At 42.3% G+C, this 15,696-nt stretch overlaps 1 protein-coding gene across 1 annotated transcript in view; it reads left to right on the forward strand.

The window, feature by feature from the left end:
* The first annotated feature begins 6,951 nt into the window (after positions 1-6,951).
* Positions 6,952-15,696, forward strand: part of LOC118769779 (ETS-related transcription factor Elf-2-like) — a 38,135-nt gene continuing 29,390 nt past the window's right edge. The window contains exon 1 of the mRNA XM_036517092.1: positions 6,952-7,345. The gene's annotated coding sequence lies outside the window, so the exon portion shown is untranslated. The remainder of the gene's footprint in view (positions 7,346-15,696) is intronic.

The raw sequence follows: 15,696 nt of genomic DNA on the forward strand, positions 1-15,696 counted from the left end.
CTGAAGTGAATTTCCAGTTGTGTACACTCCTAAATTCACAAATTCTGTGACTGAAGTTCTGTCAACACATCTGTTTGTCCTCACAGTTTACGTTTCCACATTCATGTGTCTGTGGACTCTGTTAGGTTTTATGGGCTGACAAAAGCTGTGAAGTGGACATATTTGTGTCAAGCACATTGCATTGGGTCAGTTTCAAAATATAAAATCTGCTCGCTACAGTTTTGTTTGCTGAGGCATGCAGTCATAAATGGCACAGGTGTGAATTGTTCACCTCTAAAGGCAGAGGTGTATGGGGAAAAAAGAGCAGACCAAGGGGTTACTAATGATACAATGTGATGCAATACTCTGGTTTTATCTGGGACTGTAGCAGGTTTGCTGGTCAAAACCACAAAGCACCGCCAGATGGCTCTGAAGGGCCAGTGCTCAATGTATTAAGACAAGAAGGAACAAGTCTATATGCACATTATTTTACAAATATTACATGTGTTTAGCATATGCACTAATCCAGATTGACTTCTTCAAACCCATAAATGGACAACATGTTTATTTAACCTGAATTACTTTAGTAAGCTCACTGGTACTACAGCAGCACCCTACCTTGGAACTGAACCAGCTATCTTTGGGCTACAAGACCTGTGTCTCGCCATTATAACGTTCTTTCATCATTAAAACTTGGAGGAAAAAGGACAAATGTTGAACATGTCAAAAGGGGACACCCAGATATGAACCAGTGACACAGCAAAGGGGCACAGCATCTCCTTTTATGTATATGTAGGTGCTGACCTTCCATAAGGCGGATCTTTGCCCTGTTTTTAACTGGCAGTTCCTTTAAAGGCTTTGGGAACCTTTGGACACACTTGCTCCTCCCCCCTGCATAGTGATGAGCTTGCTGTAGATACTGCAGTGGCTGATGTGGGACTGCTTCTGTTAGCTTACCATAAACACTCGCCGCTCCAGTGGCGCTTTGCTCATAGTGCAAAAGGAGTTTGAACTGAGCCTGAAGGTGTTTACAATAGAAATTGCCTGATTCATTTTAACTGCTTTCATCAATGCTTGTAGAAAGTACATCATCACAAACACAAAGCTGGATCAATAATGCTGAATTAATCATTGGGCTGTTTTATGACAAATCTATGGCATATAAATGCATAATCAAATAGGAAGAGAGTAATTAAATTGTGGTACATGAAACCCAAACTATGGTAGGACCCAAAGAAGTATTACAGTGAAAAGATGCAACATACATACAAATGGGCTGATCTTTAGTGATCAGCAACATCAACAGCAACATCACCGATCAGCTATTCATAACTAAATATTATTGCTTTATTAACTCACTGGGAATCTGCAATTTTTGCTCTAGTATCATCAAATGTGATGAGAATGCCATGACATTACTATATACAGTATGTGATACGTTAAGGACATATATGTGTGTTTGTGTGAAATATGCACTTTTGGGGAACCAGCTCAAACTGCAGTGGAATGAAGCATCCTCACACCTCACCAAAACCGCCAGTATAGTAGTTCCTCTCCAGCTTCCTTTGCCCATCCTGCCATAGTTCCTTAGTCCTCTATATTCCTGCTGAACAATACACAATGCAAACCCAATTCCAAGACCACCACCAAGCATTCAACATGAAGGAATCAAACAAATGTGATAATTGCTGAAATGCTCTTTTGTACGATATTCTGTGCATATATTGCTCTGCAGCAATTACGGGTAAAGTATGGTTTTGGTCCCTGAAAGTACAAAGTGTTAGTGAAATATTATTACCTTGTGGAAATTCTCATGGGGAAGATGGACTGCTGGAGGGCTTGTTGACATCTGGGTGGTGGGTTCTGTTTCAGTGGCTTTGCCAGACGTGCTCGGCGCCATGAAAATGATGGCAATGGCCACAATGGAGATGGCTGCCGCTTCCGTGGGCGAGAGCAGAACGGAGACTCCCGTCGGGGTGCTGGAAGAGAAGGCACAGATAGTGGAGTTGCTGGAGGCCCCCGAGGAGAAGGCAGAAGTACCTCACGCAGGCCATGGGGAGGGGGCGTGTGAGGCAGCTGCTGCCCTAGAAGAGCCACTGGAGGCAAACGGTTTGGCCACGGAGGCAGAGATGCCAGTTATGGCCGCTGTTGAGAAGGTGGCTGCGGGAGCTGTGGAAGATGCTGCCCAGGAAACAGGTGAGGAGATGCCTGGAGAGGTGCAGGAGGTCACACCAGAGCCAGCTGCAGCAGTGGAGGAGGAGGTGCCCCCAGCTGAGGAGACTTTCCCCTCTACCATAACAACAGAGGAGGAAGTGGTTGACTTGGCGGAAGAGCTGGCGGATACTGCGGTGGAGCAGGTGGAAGCCCCTGTCGTTAGATCTCTAGCTGCAGCATCAACCACTCCAACCGAGGAGGAATTGGTGCTGCTGTCATTGGAGCCCCTTCCAGAGGCCCTGGCGGTCTCAGAGGAGGCAGAAGGGGGTTCGGCTTTCAATGTGACCAAGAAGGCACCTGCATGCCATGCTCTGGGGGCTGTGTCTGAGGAAACAACAGCGCCCCCTGCTGGGATGAAAGCCCAGGTTTTGATGGCTGATCTGCAAGATGCAATGATGGCTCAGGACCCATCAGAGCAGGCAGGGCAGGCTGAAGGCAGGTAAGGAACTCATTTACATTAAAGTTAGTATTAATAACAACATGATATGCAAGAGAAAGCTGCTCATACACCCTGTGGTCAATGGATGTTCTGTCCTACTTTGAACTTTTTTCAAGAATAGCTTTTTAGTTCATTATTGTGAAAAACACTCATTTGTGCCTGTATAGTTGTGTATGTTCGTATAACCTACTGTAACACTAGAGAAGGATGAGTGAACTGAACTTAGTAATCCACCTCTTACTCAAAGCAGAGTGCAAAGCTTTTCAATGACTGCTGCTCAAGAGTGCCTGTGCTTTCTTCTCATTAAAAGTAATTACTTGTTAAATGTAACTTGACCTCAGATCAAAAGCTAGATGTCATTGAAATGAGCAGGTATCAACCTGATGTATTTTTTTACTGGGCCTGAATGCTGTGAGCTACTTTTCTGAAACTTGCTGTTTAGATCTGTAAGAGCATTTGACTTCATCTCAGCCCTTGTCATGTTGATTTTTTACTTCAGCTTTCACACTTACTTCAGCTTTGGATTGTACTTGATTAAAAAAGCCATACAAATGCCAGTACTGGATTCAATATATTTAAAACATTTGATCTGCAGGAAAAGTTCATTTCTATCCCCATTTTGTTTCCATCCATAGAGCCAGAGGAGCCTAGTAAGACTGTGTAAGATGGATGCCAACTGACGTAGCCCAAAAGGTAAATTACTGTACACAATCCCTGAAACATCTCCATATACTTTCCAGTATATGTAAAATGTAGTTTCAGATCAATCTTTCAAGACCATTTAACTCCTGGAATCCTACTCTTAAACATCTCTTATATAAAATGTATATATAAAATCTTATATAAAATGTATGACATAAGAACAAGGAAATTAAGTTCTCTGTAGTAAATTTCTGTTAAACAGTTACAGTAGATACTCTCACGTTTTAGTATTTCAAATCCATGTCAAAGTAGATTTCTTTCCCCTGTAGTAAGTTGTAGGAGCTCTGTGATGGTGAAAATTGCATTCCGAGGAGATAGAAAAGGTGCCTTCTGTACATCCCCTGGGATACAATGATACTTCAATATGCCCAAGAAGATGCCCATGTCATGGATTCTCTTTCTCTATATTTTTCCTTTCCATTAATGTCCCATGCAAAGACAATGTCAAAGGGCTGAAACTTCACATACACATTTGGCTAAAGAAAGGGGTTTTCAAGAGGGATATGAATTTGTCTGACCATTCTTCACTGAATGGTGATCTTTGGAATGTCATTTGACTTATGTCTCCCATTTATACAGTTATCTGCCAATGATTGGGGGCATGTCACTGTTTTAATTGTTCAAAGCAATGAAACTCAATATGACAGTATTTTGCAACTCTCATGTGAATACTACATTTTAAAAACTCTCCGTTGTTAAAAATGCTCAAGGAACATGTTTGAACCAAAGCCATATGTTGTTTATGTCTGTTTTGACACTGTGTTTGTAACGCTTCAAAAGGCACAAACTGAGAAATAGGGTTTATCAATTTATTTCCTCAGTTGTTCATTCTCCACAGAAATTTGCAATGCTGAATGTTACAGTATTCTCTTCTGTCATGTTAGTTTAAGCAGAATTAGTCACATGTTCAATTTCTCAGTATTAACAAAGGAGAGTATGTTAGATGAGGACTAGAAGCAATACCTGGCCACCCACTGTCTTTGTGTGAATTTCTACAGTAATAAATGAAGATTATATCCAAAGTGCAGTTTATTCAGAGATCTACATCACTGTAAGTGGTTTCCACTTTGTAAAACACATATACTCAATTCTGCCATGTGACAAGCCCCTACATTCTTGAGAATCTTGATTCTATCTTTGATCATCAGGAGGACAAATGGCAAAACGTCTGATGTTAAAATATCTTCCTATAATAATCTATAATAACCTTCCATCTTTTGCTGTAAGTCTAATGAGCCAGGGGATATAGTGTAAAATGTACTTGGGATTGAAATGCATTGATGGTTAAGAGAGTGGAGGTTTTGCAAATTTTGATAATATCTATATGTTTAGCGCTGTGCTGCAGGTTCTTGCTTAAAACTGGGATTAATCCTTAGTTCCAGAATTAGCTCTTGAATTATTACAGTAGCATATTAAATTGAACATGACGCTAAAGGACTCGCAGTATTAAGATACTCATTATGATCTAAATATAGGTAAACATCACTTACATTTCAATATTACAAAAATAAGAATAATGAATAGCATACTAACACAATATTCAAATAGAGATTTGTTGAATTAACATAATAAGTACAGGAAATACAGAAAATATTTGTAGTATAATAAAATGTGCTGTAAACCTATGGCATAGTTTTTATTAGAAAAACATTATTTATAGAAATATTATGTGCTGCAAATATGGACACTCGTTTTTGAAAAATAAAGACTCTCTTGTTATTTGTGTGTCTGTTATTTCTTTGTCCATTATTAACCCTGCGTAAACCTGTTGTTATGTGAGTGGTTATGTGGAGGAAGCTTGCAATGGAAGGACAGCATTTGATTGTTGATATGTATGAAACAATAGTGTGGTAGTGCCTCCTCTTTCACTTCCTTTAAATTCTGTAAAATGTGCAGTCAGCTCAGGAACAGGAGTAGGACTTACAAATAAGGTGGTTCCCCACATTTATATGGGGCAGCCATAACTACAGTATATGAGTCTATATATAAAATGTAGTAACATGGCCACTAACACTGAGACAGTGCATTTTTAGATTGCTTCTTAAAATGAGGATATTTCATACTTAGCAGCAGATCAGAAATAAAACAAAAACATGAGTTCTTCATTCATACTACTGTTTTGGTGCTTAAAATTGAATCATCAGGATGAGTGAACAAATGTTAAGGTATTACTTTCTGAAAATCTGATGAATTGAGGAAAGATGATTTGTATATTAGTTGTAGATTAAGTACTGCGTAAACTATCTATAAACCTCATTACATAGATTTAGCAGATGCCCTTTTCCAGAGCGACTATCAGCGCAGGAGAGCATGTGTATGCACCCAAGTTATATGAGTGCCTCATCTTGAGTAAGACTGCTCTTGTGCCTGTGGTCCTTTTAGTGAGCGAGGAATACAACCAAATACACTGATCTTTCCTCAGGCACTTTGCAATATATTACTCAAATATTAAAGCAGATGGGCAATGTCTCACTAGCTTAAGCAAGTACTGTCTTGCACTAAGAGATTTTTTGACAGAACTGAAATTCTAACCACTTACAAAGCAACAGCTCTTCATAACAGTTTAATAGGTGAACAGATTGACATTGGCTTGCCCAATAAATGATATTCATAAGGGAAACAAAACAATCTGTCTGAACTGGACCTATTTCATTCAACTGACTCTAGTCTAAGCCAATGAAGGTCTACCAATAAGGATTTAGGCCAATGGTTACGTTAGTTTGTGTGAGCTGGGATGGGTGCACCCCCTGCTATTGTGTGGTTGCAGCTGTGAGCGTGCCCCCCCCCCCCCCCTCCTCCCCCACCCCCCAATTCAAAAGCGATTTAATGGCCCGTGTCTGGCCAACTTTATTTATCAGCCAAAATTCAAACCCTTATACTTGTTTAAAAATGAGATCTACAATATTATCCATCCGCTTTATTTATTCAATGCCCTTATCGAGGGTCTGTTACATGTCTTATGTTTTACTTACTTATTAATAGAATTTGATACATTTAACGTCGCTGCAGAAATGAAGGTCTTATTCAAGGGTCAAAGTGCAGCATACTTGAATTTGCGACCTTTTAGTCCGAAGTGCAGTTCCTTGACAGATATACAGCGTGCTGCTGCTGCATTAAATTACGTTAATAAATTAAATAAAATAGTGTACATTTAATGGAGTTTCAATTACATTAAATCAATCGTTAGCCAGTAGATGGTGCTAAGTCAATTTAAAAGGGTGGCATATGCAGTTCGACGTTCCAAACTACCTATTTTGTGCATATTTCCCTGAAAAAAATACAGCAGTTTGAGATTTCCGTTTTAGATTGTAAATTTTTGCAAGCAGAGGCTCTGCGTTCACAAAAATCAGGCATTCGTGCACGGAGTGTGGTGAAGAAATGTTATACTGCATAACAGAAAAATGAAAATTAGGATTTTGTTCTTGACTATATTCAAATAAAATGTTTATTTTCTTTTTCAGACACAAGAAACTTGTACAAAAGTTACACCGTTAATTTACTACTTTGTGACCGGAGGGAGGGAAAAGCGAAGCAAATGAAACCCCCGTCTTGTAATTTCTGGGAAAGGGGGTAGTCGCTGCGCGATGTGACGTCACGGCTTGTGTGTCACTCTCTGGCAGGCTACGAGAGGCTGACCTGGATCCCCAGCTAAGAAACAGACAGCTCATATCAAAACACAATCAAATTGTCGCCGGAAAGGAGAAAATATACCATCAACCCAAACCTTTGCCACATCTAAACAGCTGGTATTAAAAAGAGCGCTCAAGGAGTAATAGGCGAGAAGCTGGACTGCAATTTAAACGCCTAACTAGCTGGCTAGCTACTTCTCACATCTCGTAGAGGTTAGCTAGCTAGCTAGCTAGCTAGCTAGCCAGCCAGCTAGCTAGCTATCAGGCTACTGTCAGTTCAGCCTGCATTAGGAAAATAACTGCATAGCAGCAACCATTGTGTGAGGTTCATCTAACTAGGCCTGGAACTATCGTCCATTGACTGAGAAAGCAACACTGAAAGGTAAACAAATTCCCATCTCTTTCATGTTAGCTAGCCATTTTATCTAGTTGCGTTTTTCATCGAGCTAGCGCAAGCTAGATACGCTATGGCGATCGTCAGCGCGATGAGCTCCTAGAGTAGCTAGCTGGCTAACTGACGTTACCTTACCTGCTGCGTCGCAAGTTCAGTTTAACATTGCATATCGCTGGCTGACGTTAGCTTCATAATTTCGTTAGCTGACCGGCTGTGTTTTGTATTATTTTCTATTTTTCATAGGAAATTGGGTCTACTTCTGCTCTAGCTAACAAGCACCCAGCCACCGATTGCTAGATATCCAGCGACGAGCTGGCTAGTTGTTTGGAAATTACAGTGGTTTGTAATTAGCGCCAGAATCATTGTGCGCTCTAACGTTATGGGTTACTGACTCGCAAGAAGAGGGAACTAGTCGCAATCCACTAATGCTAGCTACCCAACTACTAACTCCAGCAATTTTCGCTCAAGAGAAATCACATATAATATCTAGCTAACGTTAACACTGGACAAACATAGCCAGACTATTCATATTCAACTCTGACACGCGTAGCTAGCTGGCTCTTACGGAAATTTCCTTACTCTATTTCTTTATGCCTTCTGTGGGGTTTGCAAACATGATAACAAGGCTGATGATAATTTTAAGTCTTGTGGTCTTGCTAGTCCGTTAACGCTGTCGTCTCATTTAGTAATGTAAGTTAGCCGACGTCAGCTATCTGCGGGTTGTGTACTCTTACGATAACGTCGTTGGCCGATCATGTCTGTGTTATGACAGCGTTGCATATATTTTGTAAGGAGCGCGCTAATGTTGAAATAGTGTTAGCTTGCTGGTAGCCACAGTAACTGACTACATTGTCCATATAAACTGCAATATATGTAATGATTTTGTTGAAAATGGGTTTTCATGGATGAACATTTTAGGTTTATTCTGGCACTGAAACCAGTAAGTATGTGCAGCTATAGCTAGCTACCTATTTAACGCGCACGACGTTATTGTATGGTAGACAACATTGGGTATGATACATGCGCATGTATTGGCTAACATGGTACAGTGTTGTCGTCTCTCCTGTCTGTGTAGTTATGTCAAGAACCCGGCATAGAGTGCATAGCCTAACGTTAGCTTTTCGAGTCGCATGCACTTTGTACGAGCTAGCCAGCCAGCTAACGATGAACAGGTAGTGAGCTAGGGTTATATAAAAGACAGATCTTCGGTGTCAGCAAACCGTTCCATCCCGACTTGCTATGCCCCTAAAGTGATTTATAGGATAATACCAGAAATTAATTTTAATGTCTCAGCAATACGAGATGTGTGGCTGGCTTGCTGGCTTCGTATTGTTATGCACAGGACACGGCCAGTCATGTGACCTGCGGTGTAACAGTCTGAAAGCTGTTTTGTCAAATGTGTAGTGGAACAGCGCTACTGGCCTTGGGCAACCCAGTACACAATTGAATGTGCACAATACGAGGTCTTTATTGTTATATTTTCACATTTAAAGCAACTTTTTTTGTGATTGGTAATTTACACGTTACGGTAAGTGATGTGGACGCCGTCAGGAGTTCCCCATTTCTTGATTTGCCCTTGCGATTGTTTTATCAACGATTGCCCACACAAACCAAGGAGGTTTTTAAACTGATTTACCTCGTCGCACAAAGCAAGTATAATAACCTAGCCACGTGTCACTTCAGATCTAAAACGGCTAGCTCCTAATCTTTTGACCAATTATTCGCAAGCCTGACTGCATATTAACGGCAAAGCCTACTTAGGCTTAAAGTGACACATGTGAAGACATGTTTTAATTTTTCCCAGAAGTAAACAAACAGAATTTTCTCTCAGGATTGAATGAAGTGAACGGACAACATGTTTTTCTTGCTTGTGGATGTGCAGTGTTGACATTGATTTAGACGTTAGCCTTCTTCATTTGCCTCTATAATGCAACGGAATTAAAATAACCAAGTGACTTGGACTTAGGGCCTCGGTGGTGTGGAGCCCACACGATCCAAAATGTGGCCTGATTTTATTCTGTGTTAGTCTGAAAATGTTGTGTTTATATGGTAAGTGGAAGATTTTTGGCACTGCTGCTAATTTCAAATGATCACTGATTAGTGTCATGCAGCTAGAGTAATACAAGACATACTGTGTCGGTGGCCACTTTTCTGAAAATCCAAAAAGTCTCTTTAATGTGTCCAGTCACTGTAAATCTGCAGTACTGAAACTGCCACACTTACACCTTTTAGAATCAGGGTAATTGGGGCGCAACAGTCTCATTCAGGGATGCTGGTCCACACAGTCACCTTCACAGCCGTCAGTCAGTCAGACAGGCAGAGGTGGGGCCTGGAGATGCTGTGGGTAGGCAGTGGTGTCTCTGAAGTGGATTAGCCTTGCTGTTGTGGAAATGGTATGGTCCTGTGTGCATGGGGGGGACTTGTTTTAATGGGTAGGCTGGATAGCTTTAAAAGGAGGGTGGTGCTGCTGTTTGGTGCTCAAGGCTGTTATAATCATGAAGAGGCTTTATGTCAAAAGCTACACAGTAGGATTGAATAATTCCAAAATAATTATCTAGGTAGCAAACAACTATGGTAACATGGACATGTAGATTTGTATTTGTAGTAAAACTGCTAGCTGAACGTTAACTTAGGGATTCTGATGTTATTTCTGTAGTTATGTAGTTATGTATGTATTGGGCTAGCTTAAATTGTCCAATGTCAAAAACATAAAACAATCATTTCAAATGTGTTAAAATATTTGAAGGAAAATGCCTGAGGTTCCCTAGCTGATATCTGAAAACCTGGTAACCAGCTACAGGCAATCTTGTTAGCTAGTTTAGAATGCACGCACATGCCGTTTACCTCACATTTGCTAAGCAGGTTGCTAGCTGTGTAGATCTGAATATTGTTAGAAAGCTCAGTGCTGCAAGCAGCAGGTATCAGTGCTTAACTAGATAGACCAGCCAGGTTGCTCTTGCAACAATGCCAACAACCAAAAAAACGGGGTGTTTTTGACAACAAATCCACAGCATGTCAGCTTGTGGACGTATCATTTCTCCATTGTATTCAATGTCTTAAGCTAGCACAGCTTCTTTACATTTGTCAGAGAGCTTGTGTAAATCGTCGTTCAGCTTTATATCCATGTAGCTGTCATTCTACTCTCAGTCAGCAAGTTTTAATCAGCTCCTTTGAGAAAGTGAGTGAATCTGGAAGCACAGTTGACAGTGTTGCTAGTGGCAGGTGCTGTGTTTTGCTGTTGAAAACTGAGCAGTGTTTTCATGTAGTCTGAAAGCTAAGCTGTCTCACCGTTGATCACTGCAGCAGGCTCAGTTTGGCAACAAGGATATCTGCTCACTGAGATGCAGGTTGTTTGCATGCTGGATGTCAGTGCAGGAAGTAGTTGTGCATGTAGCTGGCATTGTGCGCTAGTGTTGCTAAAAGGCCAGTGATGCAATTCGTCTGCAAGCGAAGTGTAAGGCCTTACCTTTTCAGCCGCTTGCGGCGAACTCTAGCAATAGCGTTGTAGCGTAAGACTGAGCTTAACCTGAATTGTATTGTTAGTGAGCATTAATAAAGATGCTCAGATGATGCTGGTGGTCATGGCATTTCAGCCACAGGAGAGGGATTATTGCACCTTGTGAGCATGTTAAAGGCTGATAACCATCACAGCCTTTTAAAAATATGAACACGCACTGCTTGTTGAAGCTGTAATTGTCTTTTGAGAAGCTCAAGGGAGATGCTTGATCATAAGACACAGACCGCTACGAGAATGAAGCACTCTGAGAGAGCTCCACCTCCTCACGCCTCTCAGTACAGCCTCTTACGGAAAGAACAGCCACCCTCATCCCTGGAAGCTCATCTGACAAGCTGCAGCCTCGGTGCTAGAGGTTAATTATAATGGAAACTGCAAGAACACCAGGAGACTTTGAAATGTCTAACCCCCACCCTGCCCCCCCCTCGCTAATGTTTCCCTGTGTTGCCTTATGGCCTCAGAAGAGAGACTGCTCATTTCACATCGACATTCTGTCTGAGTTCATCATCATTATTAAAGCCGTGCTAAATGCAGGGGTGGGCAGGAGAAACTGAAACACTTTGTATTAGACCATATGGGTGTCCTTCCAAGGTAGACCTAATAATGTTGATGGTTCAAGTCCCTGATGCTGTCAGTACTTAATTGCACTGCAGAGGTGCGTGGGCGTACACAGCATGAACAGTAGCCTGCCATGTTTCCTAGAGCTATCTTGGTAGTGAGAAGGCTGCTCTGAAACAATTGGGTGTTTGTGTTTTCCCTGAGCTCTGGTGAACAACACTTCCTCAGTTGTTTTTGGCAGAGAGACCACGGTCGGGGTGATGTCACAGTCACGGCTTGCACGGCGGTCATCTTCCAGTTAAAGGAAGGGCGGGGTTGGGCAACTGATCGGCCAGGAACAGGAGTGCGGGTCCTGAGCTGTGTCTGCTTTTCCAAAGCCCTACGTTTCATGTAGCACCTGCAACGGTTTTCCTCCAGTCCCCGGTTTTGGGCGCTTGGGTCATCCCAGTGTGTCTTAGGACATTTGGCTGCATAGTTCAGAATTACATCGCACTGATAAATGACGCCTCACAGGAGGTTCGCTTTATACAGTTGCGTGCCTTCCAGATGAAACAAATGGCCTGTGTCTGGAAGAGACCCGCTGAGCTTCTCTCTCTGGCATTACGAAAGGAACAAACAAGGGTTTGAATCATCTCAGAAGGAAATTGCTCAGCCCTGACTGCATGAGGATAGTGTTACAGAGTGACCGCCGCGCATCCATGTTCCTGCTGGTGTAACCGCGCCGTTCCCCCTCCGCTCGGGCTGGTATCTACGGAGGAGGGCGGGGGACTCACCTTAAGGGAGTGTTTTGGAAAGGGACCAGCCGCCGAGGCAGAACGGGGTTGCCGTGGTGATGGAGGCGGCGGAGATCAGAGGGAGGGCTGGGAGTGTGCTGAGGGTTCCGGAACAGAGGCCCGCTTGTTATTGTGGCCCAGATGCTGCTGTTGGTGTGTGCCACACCCCCCAGCCCGGGGCTGGTGATTTGAACCGGACATCACAGGACACCAGCACATTGGAAATAGTGCTGCTTCACTGTGCGCATTCCTTGTGTTCTAATGTGCGCCCAACTGGTCTTATCTGAAGGTGCTATGCTCCTTTAAGCTTCAGTGTAGCCAGTGGCTAGGCCACTTTTTTTAGGCCCTTTTATTTTTAATGCTAAAAGAACAAGCTTGTTTTTAAGAGTGTGCGCACCATTTCGAACTGTAAACACAGGTTTTTATAGAGCTCTGAAAATCACTCCTGTGAAGATCTTCTGTCATTTTTTTTTTTTTTTTTTTGTTCCTGCCAGTGGCTGAATTTAATTAGAGTTCAGCATTGCACTTGTCACGTTTTCTCTGTTACGACTGTTAGGCCAATCAGCACATACTCATGTCTCTGCCAGAGGTCCAGCTGACGGCAAGGTTACCGCCAGAGCAGAAGGAAACTGAAAGTGAGGTCGCTATCTTACGGAGATTCACTCCAGACTTTCCCCATAGGCATCCTGTTCTAGGTTTGCATAGTGTGCAGGTGCTGGGTGGCGCTTTAGAGAAATCAACATTCAGACTTCATCCGAGCTAATGATTCTCACACAGGGCTACAAATCCCCCGGGGTTTCAGGGGATGCCCTGCCAACTGCATGCAACCTAAGTGCCTAAATTTAAAACTGATCAGTGAGAGCGCACACTAATACCGTAATTGAAATGGTTGCGTTCGGTCACCTTGGTGTGGCTTCGGATATCACATTAATTCTGTTGTTCTGCTGGTTTTTTAGCACAGTGGCAAACTGTGGCAAGTCTGTGAAACCATACACAGTAAAGAGAAGAGGCTTAGAACCAGTGGACTGCAATGTTGAACACATTCTGTCTGTCTGAGAAACTGTGAGAATCCAGCTTACCACCACCGCTGTAACATCAAAGGGGGCACGTCCAACCCCACATGTAGTGCCAAGGAAGGATTGCTTCAGCTGTGGCTTTGTGTGATGAAAGCTTTTGGTTTAACATGTACCGTGCTGCCTGTGGGTGCCAGGCGAATGTATGCTAACAGCAGTGTGCTGGGTTTTTCCCCGGCAGCTCTTATCTGTTACAGCTGCATTTTTCTGCTTGATATGAACCCCTTGTCGCAGGAAGGACGCTAAATACACAAGCCAAGTGTTCAAGGCAGTTCTGCTGGTTCGGAAACAAAGGCGCACATTCACACATTCTACTTTTTGCAAGGAGTAACGATTGAAATGTTTGTTTTTTTTCAATAAGATTTATGAGGTTCCTCCCATTTCATCCTCAGTTGTTGATTTTTAATCTGATGTGCAGTGTAAAATTAATACTTATGTCTGCTTGGCTGCTTTAATTGCTAAGAAATGGTAGAATAAGCATTGCATCAGGTGTACTGCTTACAGCACCTTCATTTAGATTATTGGCCTAAGGGCATATGTTAAAGGTGATGTATGATTTTTTTCCAGTTTCATGATGGCAGTATTGTACAGCAAATTAGAGGTAACACTGTATGGCTGATGATAGGAAGCAGATATTGCAAAGGCTAAACTTTAAAATGCCACATATAATTTTAATCAAGGCATTTGTATTGGGGAATCCTAAATGATTCGTGCAGATGGTTAAAACATGCTTGATGATAAGCTTGTAGGTGTAGGTGTTATTTTAATAGCTCTCTAACTGTGCAGTCACACATACATAGAGACACAAAAACAAACCAAACCTAATATGGTAATACTGCTATATCAGTAACTGTCAAGCAACCCCAGTTAGCTGGTACTTGAGATAATGGCCAGCTAACTGTGCAGTCAAGCTGTGATACTTGGGGTATTAAAACAGTACTTAGTTAGCCCAGAGAAAATGGACAAAATGTCAAAGGAGTTCTAACCTATCAAGCTGGCACTTGCTGAATTGCTTTTTGAGGGGTGTAACATTAGATGTGGTTCTGCAGTGGAAGACCCCTGTTCGGGGTCAGTGAAGGCAGTTGTGAAAGCTAGGGTACAAACTGTCGGATTTCACTTTAGCTAAATTTGCTGACACACTATCGGGGAGTGTTGTTGGCGCGCTCACTCGAAATATCGCCCATGTCAGTAAAGTGTAAGACTAGCAGTATGTGCATATTTGCAATCTCCTGGCAGCCGGTTATTGGCTATTCTACATTGAGCAGTGGACTTTTTCCAGAAAATAAACTCCTATCGCCTCAGAACACCAGTCAGCCCTATCATAGTGAGGCCATTCCTAAGTGCCATCAGTACTTCATTGAGAAGCATTTGCATCTTCTGTGTACTGTGTAATTTGTCAATTACTAATGGTAGATCTTTTTGCCCCATGTTTCAGGTCTGGGGTAGAGTTTTTAATCCCATCGTCAACCTTTTGCAATTGTTGTGGAAACGGGAGGTGTGCGGCAACATTTAGCCGAGCTGATTTAAGCCCAGATTCATTCCACTGCTATTTCAGTTACATTACAGTTACGTTTGTCTGTTTATATGTATGAATTTTATCTTACAAAACGGAACAGTTGCTTTAATTCATCACTTCAGAGTTAATATCAAAGTGCAACATGGTCAAAGTTCATTAGAATGAAGCAGAAGAATTTTTCTGTAGTACTTCAGATGGTGGCGTGCCCAATGTTAGCTGCCTTCCCTGTTCGAGGCAGGCCGGTAATCCACTACGGAAAGCGACTCCGTGCTGAGCGCCCGAAGCGGCGCATGAATAAGTGATGTTTTCCAGTGACCCTAAAGGCTTGGCTTTCTGCGCGGGGGGTGGCAGCGAGAGCCGGCCGGGCCTGCGGGTTCACTTCAGGACGGAGGCATCCACGCCCAGCTCAGGTGTGCTGACCTTACTGCCCGCCTGCAGATAAGCAGCTCCCCAGCTCATACAACACTTATTAGAAGAACAGTAAAGACATCAAAACTGTGAAATAACACAGATGGAATCATGCAGTGGTCAAAAAAGCGTTAAATTGAAACGCTTCAATTTAACTCTTCAACTCTTCAAATGAAATTCTTCAAAGTAGCCAAAGAATATTTAAAACTTTTTTTTATGGAAAGGAAATCATACATAGGCATCAACCTCACTATTTACATTTGTGTCAGAAACAAATTTCAAGCATTTAAGCAAAAGTCTTAAGTAAAATGCCTTTGAATGCATTGTTCCATTGTCTTAACACAATACATATGTGTTGCGAGGGTGTCTCTTAAATCATGTCAAAAGGATATGAACCTTTTTTTGAAGCTTAAAGGAGTGTTGCCACTTATGTCCTTTCAGCCCTTCCGTATGGGTCGGAATGGCAGGCTGGCCCCCCAAACCCCGCTGATTCCCTT

This window comes from Megalops cyprinoides, chromosome 22, assembly GCF_013368585.1.
Source record: "Megalops cyprinoides isolate fMegCyp1 chromosome 22, fMegCyp1.pri, whole genome shotgun sequence".
Taxonomy (NCBI): Eukaryota; Metazoa; Chordata; class Actinopteri; order Elopiformes; family Megalopidae; genus Megalops; species Megalops cyprinoides.